The 12610-nt window shown below is 46.8% G+C and overlaps 1 protein-coding gene across 1 annotated transcript in view; it reads left to right on the top strand.

Moving 5' to 3' along the window:
- The window catches only part of KDM4C (lysine demethylase 4C), an 865731-nt gene that overhangs the window by 492486 nt on the left and 360635 nt on the right, over nt 1-12610 (top strand). The gene's annotated exons all lie outside the window — the stretch shown is intronic.

Here is a 12610-nt window from a genome sequence, read left to right as displayed (position 1 = left end):
ACACTTTTCCATGTAATTAATGCTACTTAGCCTTAAGGTTATGAGAAGGAAGAAATACAGTAACCTGTAACTTGAAACTTCAGCATGCCTAGAGCTATTATCAGTGTAAGTTTTATTAAGAATTGATTGGGATATAATTTCTTTAATACTGAATATTGATTTATTTTTTATTAATGAAATCTAACCATTTGCAGGTTTCTCTTCACTATTAATAGAAAACTGTGTAAGACTATGATCATTACTCCTAACAAAACCAGGATTATAAAATGAATTGGACACTCTAACATGCAGAATTAGTGTCGGTAGGCCATGTTATATGGAGTTATATAATGCCATCTTCAGATACCTATATCTATTTATCTATACACCATTCACACTGTTCTAGATAAAGTCATTGTTTAGGTTTTAGTAATGAAATGGCATTTTCCTGTTCAAATTCCTCATATAACCACTTAAGGGGAAATGTTAACTTTTTGACTAAATATACGTTCATATGTAATGGCTTTTAAACAAATTATTTTTCTCATAACAAAGCATCCTGAGTAGAGACTCCTAAGTAAGTCATTTGATAGTACATGCTGTTGAACAGGATCTTTATCAGCCTGCTAGACCAGCTCTGATGAGTGGGGTTATATACCTTGACCAGCAGATGATGGCAGAGAACACCGATATATTATGTGGTGCAGTCCTGAAACATGTCGGTATTTCTCTACCTTCAGCAGGTGGTGCAGTTTGGATTGATGAAGTAGGATTTCTTTAATGCAGGCCTGACTCCATAGAATAGTGATTTTCAACCTTTCATCTCGTGCCACACTGACAAAGTGCAAAAATTATCTAGTCATACCATCAGTTTTTTTTAATGGATATATATATATCATTTAACAAACGAGTATTGTGTTTTAAGTTCAAGAAGGGGGTGGGTCATAGCAGAAGAGAGACTCCAAGCAGGCTAAAAGCAGTATCAGTGAATTACTGCTGCTGCTGGGAATCCGCCTTGAAGATGTGGTTCTTGGTTTAAGGGAGGGAGGGAAAGAGAGAGGAAGAGAGGTTGACTGGGGGTAAGGAGGATAGAAGAAAGAGAAAAATCTTTGAACTATGAGGCGGTGGAGGGAAGGGAATGGAGGGAACAAAAAAATGCTGGACCTGTGGAAAGGGGTAGGAAATACAGAGAAAAATAGTGGACCTGGGGAGTGGCAAGGAGTTAGGGAAGAAAGAGAGAAAAGCCATGGGCTAGAGTGGGGGAGAGATGCCATTGAGCGGAAGGGCAGAGGGGGAGGGAGAAACCATGGACCAGAGAGGAGAGAGGGAGGGAGAAGCCATGGACCTGGAGGTGAGGAAGGGTAGAAGTAATGGGCCTAAGGGGAAGAAGGGAAGAAATGATGGATCTAAGGGGTGAAGGGGAAGAAAGAGAAATGATGGATCTGAAGGTGGAGGGGAGGGAGAAAAATGTTGGACCACAGGGGCAGGAATGGCGGGAAAAGAGGGGAAGAGATACTGGACCACAGGGGCATGGAGGGAGGGAAGAGAGAGGAAGGGATGAAGGCCAACAAATGGAGGGGGGTGGATGGAGGAAAGAATCTGGGAATGTGAAAACCATAAGGGAGAGGTCATGGGGGATTGTCAAGGAGATAAGTGAGAGGAGGATAATATGTACAGAGGGTAAAAATTCAGAAAAATAGAGTAGAGGAAAGATAGAAGGGATTAGGAGGCAGGGTAAGGAATGAGACGGGAACTGGGAGAGCCAAGGGGCTTGAGAGAAGGAGGTGGAAAGTTGTAGGTAGTTGACAGAGACAAAAAAAGAAAGGGAAGAAAGAGCTAAAAGAGAGAGATCAATATAAGAACACTAATAAAAAAGGCCCGTTTCTCACACAAATGAAACGGGCGCTAGCAAGGTTATCTTGTAATGGCGATTGTTTTTTAAGGGAACCGTTAGGAGAAATGTTCTGTCATGATAAGTAATAATTGGGAAGGGTGTATAATGAGTAATATGCTCCAGGGGTATGAGATACAGATTGTTTTATCTATGTTTTTTTTGTTGTTTTAATCTTTATTTTTTGTGATTTTTATTTATAGTATTTTTTAAAAGATAACGCAGACTCCATCCATGTCCAGCATTTCTCCTATCTTCCCTCCCCTCCATCCATGTGCATCTCTTTCCTGACTTCCCTCTATCCATCCATCCATGTCCAGCAACTCTCCATTCTCCCCTGCCCTCGCCTCCATCCACCCATATCCAGCAAATTTTCTCTTCCCTGCCCCCTCCTTTCATCTATCCATGTTCAGCAATTCTCCTCTCTCCCCTGCCCTCCCCTCCCGTCCATCCATGTCCAGGAACTCTCCATTCTCCCCTGTCCTCTCCTCCATCCATCCATATCCAGCAAATTTGCTCTCTTCCCTGCCCCCTCCATCCATCCATGTCCAGCAATTCTCCTCTCTCCCCTGCCCTCCCCTCCATCCACCCATGTCCAGCAATTCTATCTCCCCTGCCCTCCCCTCCTGTCGATCGGGGAGCTGAGGGAGGGAAGGAGCGGAGGGACCATCTGAGATCTGCCTGGCTGCAGCGCTGCTGCGCCAGGCAGCCCTGCATTTGGGGGGGAGGGCAGCAGCCAGGGGAAGGTCACGGTTGGGCAGCCTCTTATACGGGGCGCATATGACTGTCCTCCCATCTCATCCATGTCCATCAATTCTCCTCTGCCCTGCCCTCCCCTTCCTCCCTCCCTCCCCTCGATGTCCCGCGAGACTCTCCTCCTGACATCATCTCGCCTCCAGCGTTCCCTTCCCCCTCATTGTTCCGCTATCTGACGTCATTACGTTTTGATGAGAGGGCGGGGCAATTAGTGGGAACGGATGTTATGAATCCAGACGTAGAATGTTGGAGGTGCAAATTATTATATAGGATAAGGATAGCCATACGGTCGGAACAATGGTCCACCTAGCCCAGTATCCTGCTTCCAACAATGGCAAAGTCAGGTAACAAATACCTGACAGAATCCCAAATAGCAAGATTTCATGTGACCAATCCCATGGACCTTTTTTAAACCTAGATATGCTAACTACTGTAACCACATCCTCTGGTAATGACTTCCAGAATTTAAAAGGGGAAAGGGAATGGGACTTGATATACTGCCTTTCTGTGATTTTTTGCAACTACATTTAAAGCGGTTTACATAGTATACACAGGTACTTATTTGTACCTGGGGCAATGGAGGGTTAAGTGACTCGCTTACAGTCACAAGGAGTTGCAGTGGGAATCAAACCCAGTTCCCCAGGTTCAAAGTCCGCTGCACTAACCACTAGGCACTCCTAACCATTCGTTGAGTGAAAAAATGTTTCCTCCTATTCGTTTTAAAAAGCATTACCATGTAACTTCATTGAGTGTCCCTTAGTTTTTATACTTTTTGAAAGAGTAATAAATCGATTCGTTTACCTGTTCTACACCACTCAGGATTTTGTAGACCTCAGTCATATCTTCCCTCAGCTGTCTCTCTTCCAAACTGGTGTCCTAACCTCTTTAGCCTTTTCTCATATGAGAGGAGTTCTATTCCCTTTATCATTTTGACGCCCTTTTTTGAACCTTTTCTAATTCTGCTATATCCTTTTTGAGATATGGTGACCAGAATTGCACACAATACTCACGGTGAGGTTGCACCGTGGAGCGATACAGAGACGTTATAATATTCTTCATCTTCATCTGCGATTAACGTATAGACTTAAAAACTATGTTTGAATAGTGGCAATATCCCAGAAAAATTAGAGATAATACACTTGTGGGCTCATATAATACAGACCTCAATTGTAAAGGGAGGAGGAATATATACCAGTAAACTAGTTTGCTAGGATCTTATGGTACCGATCTCACTAGCTTCTATACTGAAGCAGGCATGAAAGTGACTAATTAAACTTGTTAGGACCTAATAGTACAGGTCTCACATGCACACTAAACAAAGTCATGCCAGCAGCCAGCAATATGCACTAGGAATATGCAGAAATTAAGGATCAAATGGTACAAATCTCACATGTGGCGGGGCATTTTTTATATAACATCTAAGTTGGACTTTGGATGTTTTGCGCTAAATGTTCAAAATCCAAATCTTTTTTTTTCTTTCAAAAATACTGTTTGTAACAAGCCACACTGTTTATTAAGCCACACGGCAATGCCGATATGTCCATTCAAAGCGAATGGGCTGTGTTGACATTACCGCATCAACAGCTTCTAGTGCAGCTTAGTAAACAGGGGGGACGGTTTTGTGCTGTATGTGTTTATCTTTTCAGGCCATTAAAAAAAAAAAAAAGTACAAGTGAAAGACAGAGAAAATCAAGCCATTGGGATGTAGGAGGGTCAGCATTTTTAGCAGACTGGTCCTCTAGATATCCCAGGAGAGCAGTGGGACATCCTAGGGGGCAGTTCTGTGGACTTCGTATAAATGCTCCCAGGTACACATCTCACCATTGCTCCCTTATCTTGTCTGCTGAGCCTCCAAAACCCACTACTCCCAACTGAACACCACCACAGTAGCCTATATGGATGAAGGGGGCACCTATATGTGTGTACGGTGAGTTTTTAGTGGGTTTAGGAGGGCTCACAGTTTCCACCACATATAACAGGTATGGGGAGGTATAGGTCTGGGTCCACCTGTCTACAGTGCACTGCACCCACCATTACACTACTCCGGGGACCTGCATGCTGCTCTGATGGGCCTGGCTATATAACATTGAGGTTGTCATAGAAGCTGGTGGGTACTGTTTTTATTCACATTTTTGGGTGGTGGGAGGGGGTCAGTGACCACTGGGGAGTAAGAGGGGGTCTTCCCTGAATCCCTCCAGTGGTCATTTGGGGCACCTTTTTGTCCCTTATTCTTTCTGAAAACAGGTCTAGACCAAAACGTTGACGTTTTTGTCCTAGACGTTTTGTTTTGTTCCATTGCGGCTGTAAAATATCAAGTGTTAGTCATGCCCTAATCCCACTTTCGAAACTCCCTGACACGTTCCCTTACGATTTGAACACACTGCAGATGAAATGCATAGCTAAACGTCTGTAAAACAGGTTTCAAAAATAATTTGGAGGTTTTGAGAAGAAATCTGGCCATATGGTGCTTTATGACACTTTTTGGACATTTTGCTCTTTTGAAAATGAACCCCATAGCATATTACACAGTCATAAGACATGTAGGGAAAAAAAATCTTCCCTATAAACAGAGCAGGAGCAACCTTGAAAAGCTTGTAAAATTAAAAAAATATATATGTAAAATATTTCAATAAAATAATTTGTGGGTAGAAGTGGAAAAGTCATATGCACGGCACTTAGACACTTCAAAATGCTAAAAGAATAACATGAAAAAATGTGATTTTAAAGGGGCAGTGGTTAAATAATAAAGTGAAAGTAAAACCTTTGAAAGAAACTAAAAACACAATTCTTACCTTAGAAATCAGTCAAAACAATGAAAATGCCAGAACAAAAAGGGTTAAAATAATGCCAGATACATTAACGGGCATAATCAAACGGGGCACCCAAGTTTTCATGAGGGCGTCCTCGCAGGACGGCCTCCGTGAAGGGGCGAGGAAACCCGTATTATCGAAACAAGATGGGCGCCCATCTTTTGTTTTGATAATACGGTCGGGGACTCCCAAATCTCAACATTTGTTTAGGTCGACTTTAGAGATGGTCGACCTAAATGTTGAGATGGTCGATCTTAGAGATGGTCGTCCCCGGTTTTCAGCCATAATGGAAACTGAGGACGCCCATCTCAAAAACGACCAAATCCAAGCCCTTTGGTCGTGGGAGGAGCCAGAATTCTTAGTGCACTGGTCCCCCTGACATGCCAGGACACCAACCGGGCACCCTAGGGGGTACTGCAGTGGACTTCAGAAATTGCTCCCAGGTGCTTAGCTCCCTTAGCTTGGGTGATGAGCCCCCCCCCCCAAAACCCACTCCCCACAACTGTACACCACTACCATACCCCTAAGGGGTGAAGGCGGGCACCTACATGTGGGTACAGTGGGTTTCTGGTGGGTTTTGGAGGGCTCACATTTACCACCACAAGTGTAACAGGTAGGTGGGGGGTGGGCCTCGGTCCGCCTGTCTGAAGTGCACTGCACACACTAAAACTGCTCCAGGGACCTGCATACTGCTGTCATGGAGCTGGGTATGACATTTGAGGCTGGCATAAAGGCTGGCAACAATATATATTTAAAGTTTTTTTTTAGGGTGGGAGGGGGTTGGTGACCACTGGGGGAGTAAGGGGAGGTCATCCCGGATTCCCTCCAGTGGTCATCTGGTCAGTTTGGGTACCTTTTTTGAAGCTTGGTCACAAGAAAAAATGGACCAAGTAAAGTTGGCCAAGTGCTTGTCAAGGACGCCCTTCTTTTTTCCATTATCGGCCGAGGACGCCTATCTGTTAATCAACATCCCAGTCCCGCCTTTGCTACGGTGCCAACATGCCCCCGTGATCTTTGGTCATCCCCACGATTTTGGCAATCCTGAGAGAAGGTTGCCCATTTCCCGATTTGTGTTGGAAGATGGGCGGCCTTCTTTTTCGAAAATAAGCCTGTAAGCGCGCCCAGCTGCACCAAATTGGACTTACCGCCCGGCTACCACATAGTCCTTGTGGTAATTTCAATTTTGGCACGTGTCCGCTATGCATGTCTGAAAAATATTTTTTATTTTTTGGTGAGTGGCAGCTGTGTGCATCAAGTGGTATTTAACATGCGTAGACCATTACCGCCCGGTTACCGCATGAGACCTCACTGCTAGGTCAATGGCTTGCAGTAAGGTCTGAGACCCAAATTGGATAAGCAGCAATTTTTATTTTTCCGCACGTTTGTTTTTGACCCCCCAAAAAAGGCATTTTTTGTAGGTGCGCTAAAAAATAATTGTACGTGCGCCCAAAACACGCATCTACACTACTGCAGGCCATTTTTCAGCACACCTTAGTAAAAGGACCCCGTAGTGAGGAGATTTTTACTTTTGAGCTCCCTTATACAGAAATTAGTCAACAGGTAGGGCAGGTATTTAAAATGCTTTGGCATGTCATGCAGTTGTATCCCTGTTTCAGAATGTTTCCTACTATTGCGTATAGGCGGGGTAAAATGGTGGGGGAGGTTTTGGGAAGAAACAGATGTCATGACCCTGAAAGAAAGGAGTTTTGCACATAGAGCTTGTGGGCAGTGTCAATGGTGTAACCTAACTTTGGAAGGCCCTGTATGGACAGACCCTCAGACTGGTAGGTGGTATAGATCCAATAGGGATATGGATTGCAGGACAGGGATTGTGGTTTATATCATTTTTTGTCCCTGCAATTTGGTTTATTTTGGTAGGAATAGTCGACCTATCAGTCTTAGACTCACTGAACATAAGTCACGGATAAATAATCAGAATATCTAAGCTGCTATAGTGACACATTGGATGGCCCATCAACATCTGATTTCTGACCTACAATGGCGGATTATTGATTGTATTGAAACAGGGAGGGAGGGAGGTTCCACTGAGGCTCTATTAAACTACAGAGAACAGCAGGAGATTTTTGCATTAAATCTGGTTATTTCAAAAGGTTTAAATTTAGAGTTGGAATGGATGTCAATGATCTAGACCAATCGGAGTTCTGGGGTTGAATGACATAAATTTAGTCATTAGTATATAAAGTAGAGAAAAGAACCGTGGCACCATCTTGGCAGAGACACTTCTTTAGTATGAGCTGAGCTGGCACTACTGATATTATAAGGTATTGGTTTTAATGATAAGGGTTTGGCATAGTTGTGGGGTAGTATAAAAACTTCACCTCACATGTGGCTTTGTTAATGAATGAAAAATTTCCTTTCAGGGGACGGTCCTTGAGACATCCCGTAGGGGCGAAACATGATCGTGTTGAGCGTCAGGTCCCCCGTCTGACAAATACTCTGCCATAAGATGAATATAAGACACTCCAGCATTATCTTAATGGAAATAGGTTTATTTTGAATTAGTCGTGTGACATGATTGAAAATATTAAAGATTCATTAACACAGGATAGTTTGAAAAATCCATACTGTGATCATCACAGGCAAGTAGCACCACTGAGGTTTTCACATATTGTTAAACCTTAATATTGGAAGAGTGAAGTTTATGTTAATTAAAAGAGTACCTTCCATATCATCATGATGATCAATCCATAGACTGGTGGGTTGTGTCCATCTACCAGCAGGTGGAGATAGAGAGCAATCCTTTTGCCTCCCTATATGTGGTCATGTGCTGCCGGAAACTCCTCAGTATGTTCTGTATCTCAGCAGGTGGTGGTCACACACAGCAGCAGCTCTGGCTAGGTCTCCAAGCCTAATTTTTACGTTTTGTTGAGTACCTGGGGTTGAGGGCTCTTCTTGAGCAAGTGCAAACCTGGTTTATTTCAGCGTTTATTGCAGCTGCTCACTGGGACACCGGTTCGTTACAGCTCGGAGCGAGAAGCAGGTAATTTTACCTTTTTATAGCGGGCAGGGGGTTCCCCGTTCGGTCTCCACGTGGCCTATGGCGTCGGAGGGCGAGGGCGCGAAGATTCGCTCCCCGGTCCGCGTGTGCGCATCTAGCGAGGATGCGGGGGTTTCAAAGCCTGAATCGCCGTTGTTGAGCATCAGTTTGGAGTCTGGTCTGTGTCCCGGTTCTTCCTCTGGTGCGGCGGTTTTTCCCGCCATAAGCGCCCATCCCCCGCTGCTCGCCCACTCCATGTTGGCTGGCCACTCTGCTCGGACGGCTTCTTCTTGGGCCGCCCTCGAGCTGGGAGACGTTAGTGCTATGGTCGCCCTTGATGCGGGCGACGGTAAGAAAGCGGCCAAAGTTAAGCGCCGTTCTTCCCGCGCGGCTCCTCGGAGTTTCGCGCCGGATGCCATTTTGGATGCGCAGCACGTTTCTCCCCTGAGTTCATTTTGCTGCTGCATCAGGCTTTTCTTATGCAAAACTCTGCCCCTGCCCCCCTGTCTGATAAAGGGGTTGAGGCCTCCGGAAGCAAACGCCCTCGGGTGGATTTCCAGGCCCTAGAGGACTCTGTCTCCTCTGGTGTAGATGAGGGCAGCGTATCTGAGTTCTCCCAACGGTCCTTTGGGGATTCCTTGGAGGAGACGGATTCCCGCTCGGATGGAGTGGATGACCCCTCTGCAGCGCGGATCTTTCGCTCAGAGGATTTGCCCAACCTCTTAGTGCAGGCCATGAGCATATTGAAGATTTCCTCTCCGGAGGACATCTCTCCCTCAGCCTCTGCTGGCTCTGCCATTATGCTGGGGACGAAGCGCCCGCCTAGAACCTTCCACGTGCATGAGGCCATGCGCACCTTGATTTTGGCTCAATGGGATGTCCCAGAAGCGAGCCTCAAAGTGGCTAGGGCTATGTCCTGCCTCTATCCTCTGCCTGAAGGTGAACGGGAGGCCTTTCTTTGGCCTACCGTGGATTCTTTAATCACTGCGGTGACTAAGAAAACGGCGTTGCCAGTGGAAGGTGGCACGGCCCTAAAGGACGCCCAAGACAGAAGATTGGAGGCGGCCTTAAGGTCGTCCTTCAAGGCGGCTGCTTTAAGTTTGCAGGCCTCAGTTTACGGCTCCTATGTGGCCAGGGCGTGCCTGACGATTGTGCAGCGGGCTTCCCCCTCGGATCCTTCCTTGAGGGCTGATTGGCCGGCCCTGGAATCGGGCTTGGCTTATTTGGCAGACTTGCTATATGATGTCTTGAGAGCCTCAGCTAAATGTATGGCTCAGACAGTCTCTGCGCGGCTTTGGCTGAAGCATTGGTCTGCTGACCACGCCTCTAAGTCTCGCCTGGCTAAGTTGCCTTTTAAAGGCAAGCTGCTCTTTGGGGTCAAGCTGGACAAAATTGTGAGCAATCTCGGCACGTCTAAGGGCAAGAGGTTACCAGAGGTCAGGGCTCGGGCCAGTGGTGCTCGCCCCGGTTCCTCCAAAGGACGGTTTCAGGAAGCCTGTCGGTATCACCCGGGCAAGTCGGGCTCCTCTGCCCCCTCTTCCTTCAAGAGGAACTTCTCCCCCAAGCAGCATTCCTTTCGCAGAGATCACCGTCCCGGAGGTGCGTCCTCCGGTCCTCCCCCAGGGTCTCGTACCCAATGACGGGGGCCCTGGTCCATGGCCCAGTGCAGATTGGAGGACGCCTGTCCTCGTTTCTGGGCGAGTGGACCAGGGTAACATCAGACGCTTGGGTGCTCGAAGTCATCAGAGACGGCTACAAGCTAGAGTTCTGCCGACCCTTAAGAGACGGGTTTGTGCACTCTCCCTGCAAGTCTCCAGTCAAAGCTGTGGCAGTGCAGCAGACTTTGGACAATCTGATCCGCCTGGGTGCGGTCGTTCCGGTGCCAGAAGATCAGCTTGGCAAGGGACGTTACTCCATTTACTTTGTGGTACCAAAGAAAGGAGGTTCTGTACGGCCTATCCTCTTTTTGGTGGCTATCACTTCAGCCAGAAGAGTTTCCGAGCTCCAGGCGCTATCATGTCGAGAGCCCTTTCTGCAGTTCACTGAGGCAGGAGTGTCTATTCGCACAGTGCCTTCCTTCCTGCCCAAGATTGTTTCTCGCTTCCATGTGAATCAGCAGCTCTGTCTCCCATCCTTTCGTAGGGAGGACTACCCAGAGGAGTACTCTGCTCTCAAATATCTAGATGTGAGACGAGTCATCATCAGATACTTGGAAGTGACCAATGATTTCCGTAAGACCCATTACAATCTGGTTTTCGCCCTCTCCACTCAACCGAAACTGCGCTTACTAAAGTCTCCAATGACCTATTACTGGCTAAATCCAGAGGTCAATATTCCATCCTCATTCTTCTTGATCTTTCCGCTGCTTTTGACACTGTCGATCACAGCATACTTCTCGATACCCTGTCCTCACTTGGATTCCAGGGCTCTGTCCTTTCCTGGTTCTCTTCCTACCTCTCCCTCCGCACCTTTAGTGTTCACTCTGGTGGATCCTCTTCTACTTCTATCCCTCTGCCTGTCGGCGTACCTCAGGGTTCTGTTCTTGGTCCCCTCCTCTTTTCTATCTACACTTCTTCCCTTGGTTCATTAATCTCATCCCATGGCTTTTCCTACCATCTCTATGCTGATGACTCCCAAATCTACCTTTCTACCCCTGATATCTCACCTTGCATCCAAACCAAAGTTTCAGCGTGCTTGTCTGACATTGCTGCCTGGATGTCTCAACGCCACCTGAAATTAAATATGACCAAAACAGAGCTTCTCATTTTCCCCCCCAAACCCACCTCCCCGCTCCCCCCGTTTTCTATTTCTGTTGATGGCTCTCTCATTCTCCCTGTCTCCTCAGCTCGAAACCTTGGGGTCATCTTTGACTCTTCTCTCTCCTTCTCTGCTCATATCCAGCAGACCGCCAAGACCTGTCGTTTCTTTCTTTACAACATCCGTAAAATCCGCCCCTTTCTTTCCGAGCACTCTACCAAAACCCTCATCCACACCCTTGTCACCTCTCGTTTAGACTACTGCAATCTGCTTCTTGCTGGCCTCCCACTTAGTCACCTCTCCCCTCTCCAGTCGGTTCAAAACTCTGCTGCCCGTCTCATCTTCCGCCAGGGTCGCTTTACTCATACTACCCCTCTCCTCAAGACCCTTCACTGGCTCCCTATCCGTTTTCGCATCCTGTTCAAACTTCTTCTACTAACCTATAAATGTATTCACTCTGCTGCTCCCCAGTATCTCTCCACACTCGTCCTTCCCTACACCCCTTCCCGTGCACTCCGCTCCATGGATAAATCCTTCTTATCTGTTTCCTTCTCCACTACTGCCAACTCCAGACTTCGCGCCTTCTGTCTCGCTGCACCCTACGCCTGGAATAAACTTCCTGAGCCCCTACGTCTTGCTCCATTCCTGGCCACCTTTAAATCTAGACTGAAAGCCCACCTCTTTAACATTGCCTTTGACTCGTAACCACTTGTAACCACTCGCCTCCACCTACCCTCCTCTCTTCCTTCCTGTTCACATTAATTGATTTGATTTGCTTATTTTTTTATTTTTTGTCTATTAGATTGTAAGCTCTTTGAGCAGGGACTGTCTTTCTTCTATGTTTGTGCAGCGCTGCGTATGCCTTGTAGCGCTATAGAAATGCTAAATAGTAGTAGTAGTAGTAGTAAGTCGGATCATCTGTCTGTCCTGTTTGCAGGTCCTCGTAAGGGTCTGCAGGCTGCTAAGCCTACAGTGGCAAGATGGGTCAAGGAAGCCATTGCAGCGGCTTATGTGGCCGCGGGGAAGGTGCCTCCTATCCGGCTGAAGGCTCACTCCACTAGAGCTCAGGCGGCCTCGATGGCGGAGGCCGGGTCCGTCTCCTTGGAAGAGATTTGCAAGGCGGCAACTTGAGCATCGGCTCATACCTTCTCCAGGCATTACCGCTTGACTGTGGCTGCTCGGGCGGAGGCCCGGTTTGGAGCTTCAGTGTTGCGGTCAGGGATTTCTATGTCCCGCCCTGGGTGAGTACTGCTTCGGTACATCCCACCAGTCTATGGATTGATCAGCATGATGATATGGAAGGTAAAATTATGTATCATACCTGATAATTTTCTTTCCATTAATCATAGCTGATCAATCCATAGCCCCTCCCAGATATCTGTACTGTTTTTATTCTGGTTGCATTTCAGGTTCAAGTTT

Source organism: Microcaecilia unicolor, chromosome 2, assembly GCF_901765095.1.
Source record: "Microcaecilia unicolor chromosome 2, aMicUni1.1, whole genome shotgun sequence".
Classification (NCBI taxonomy): domain Eukaryota; kingdom Metazoa; phylum Chordata; class Amphibia; order Gymnophiona; family Siphonopidae; genus Microcaecilia; species Microcaecilia unicolor.
The sequence above is the reverse complement of the archived record's forward strand: the minus strand, read 5'-3'. Positions and strand labels throughout refer to the sequence as shown.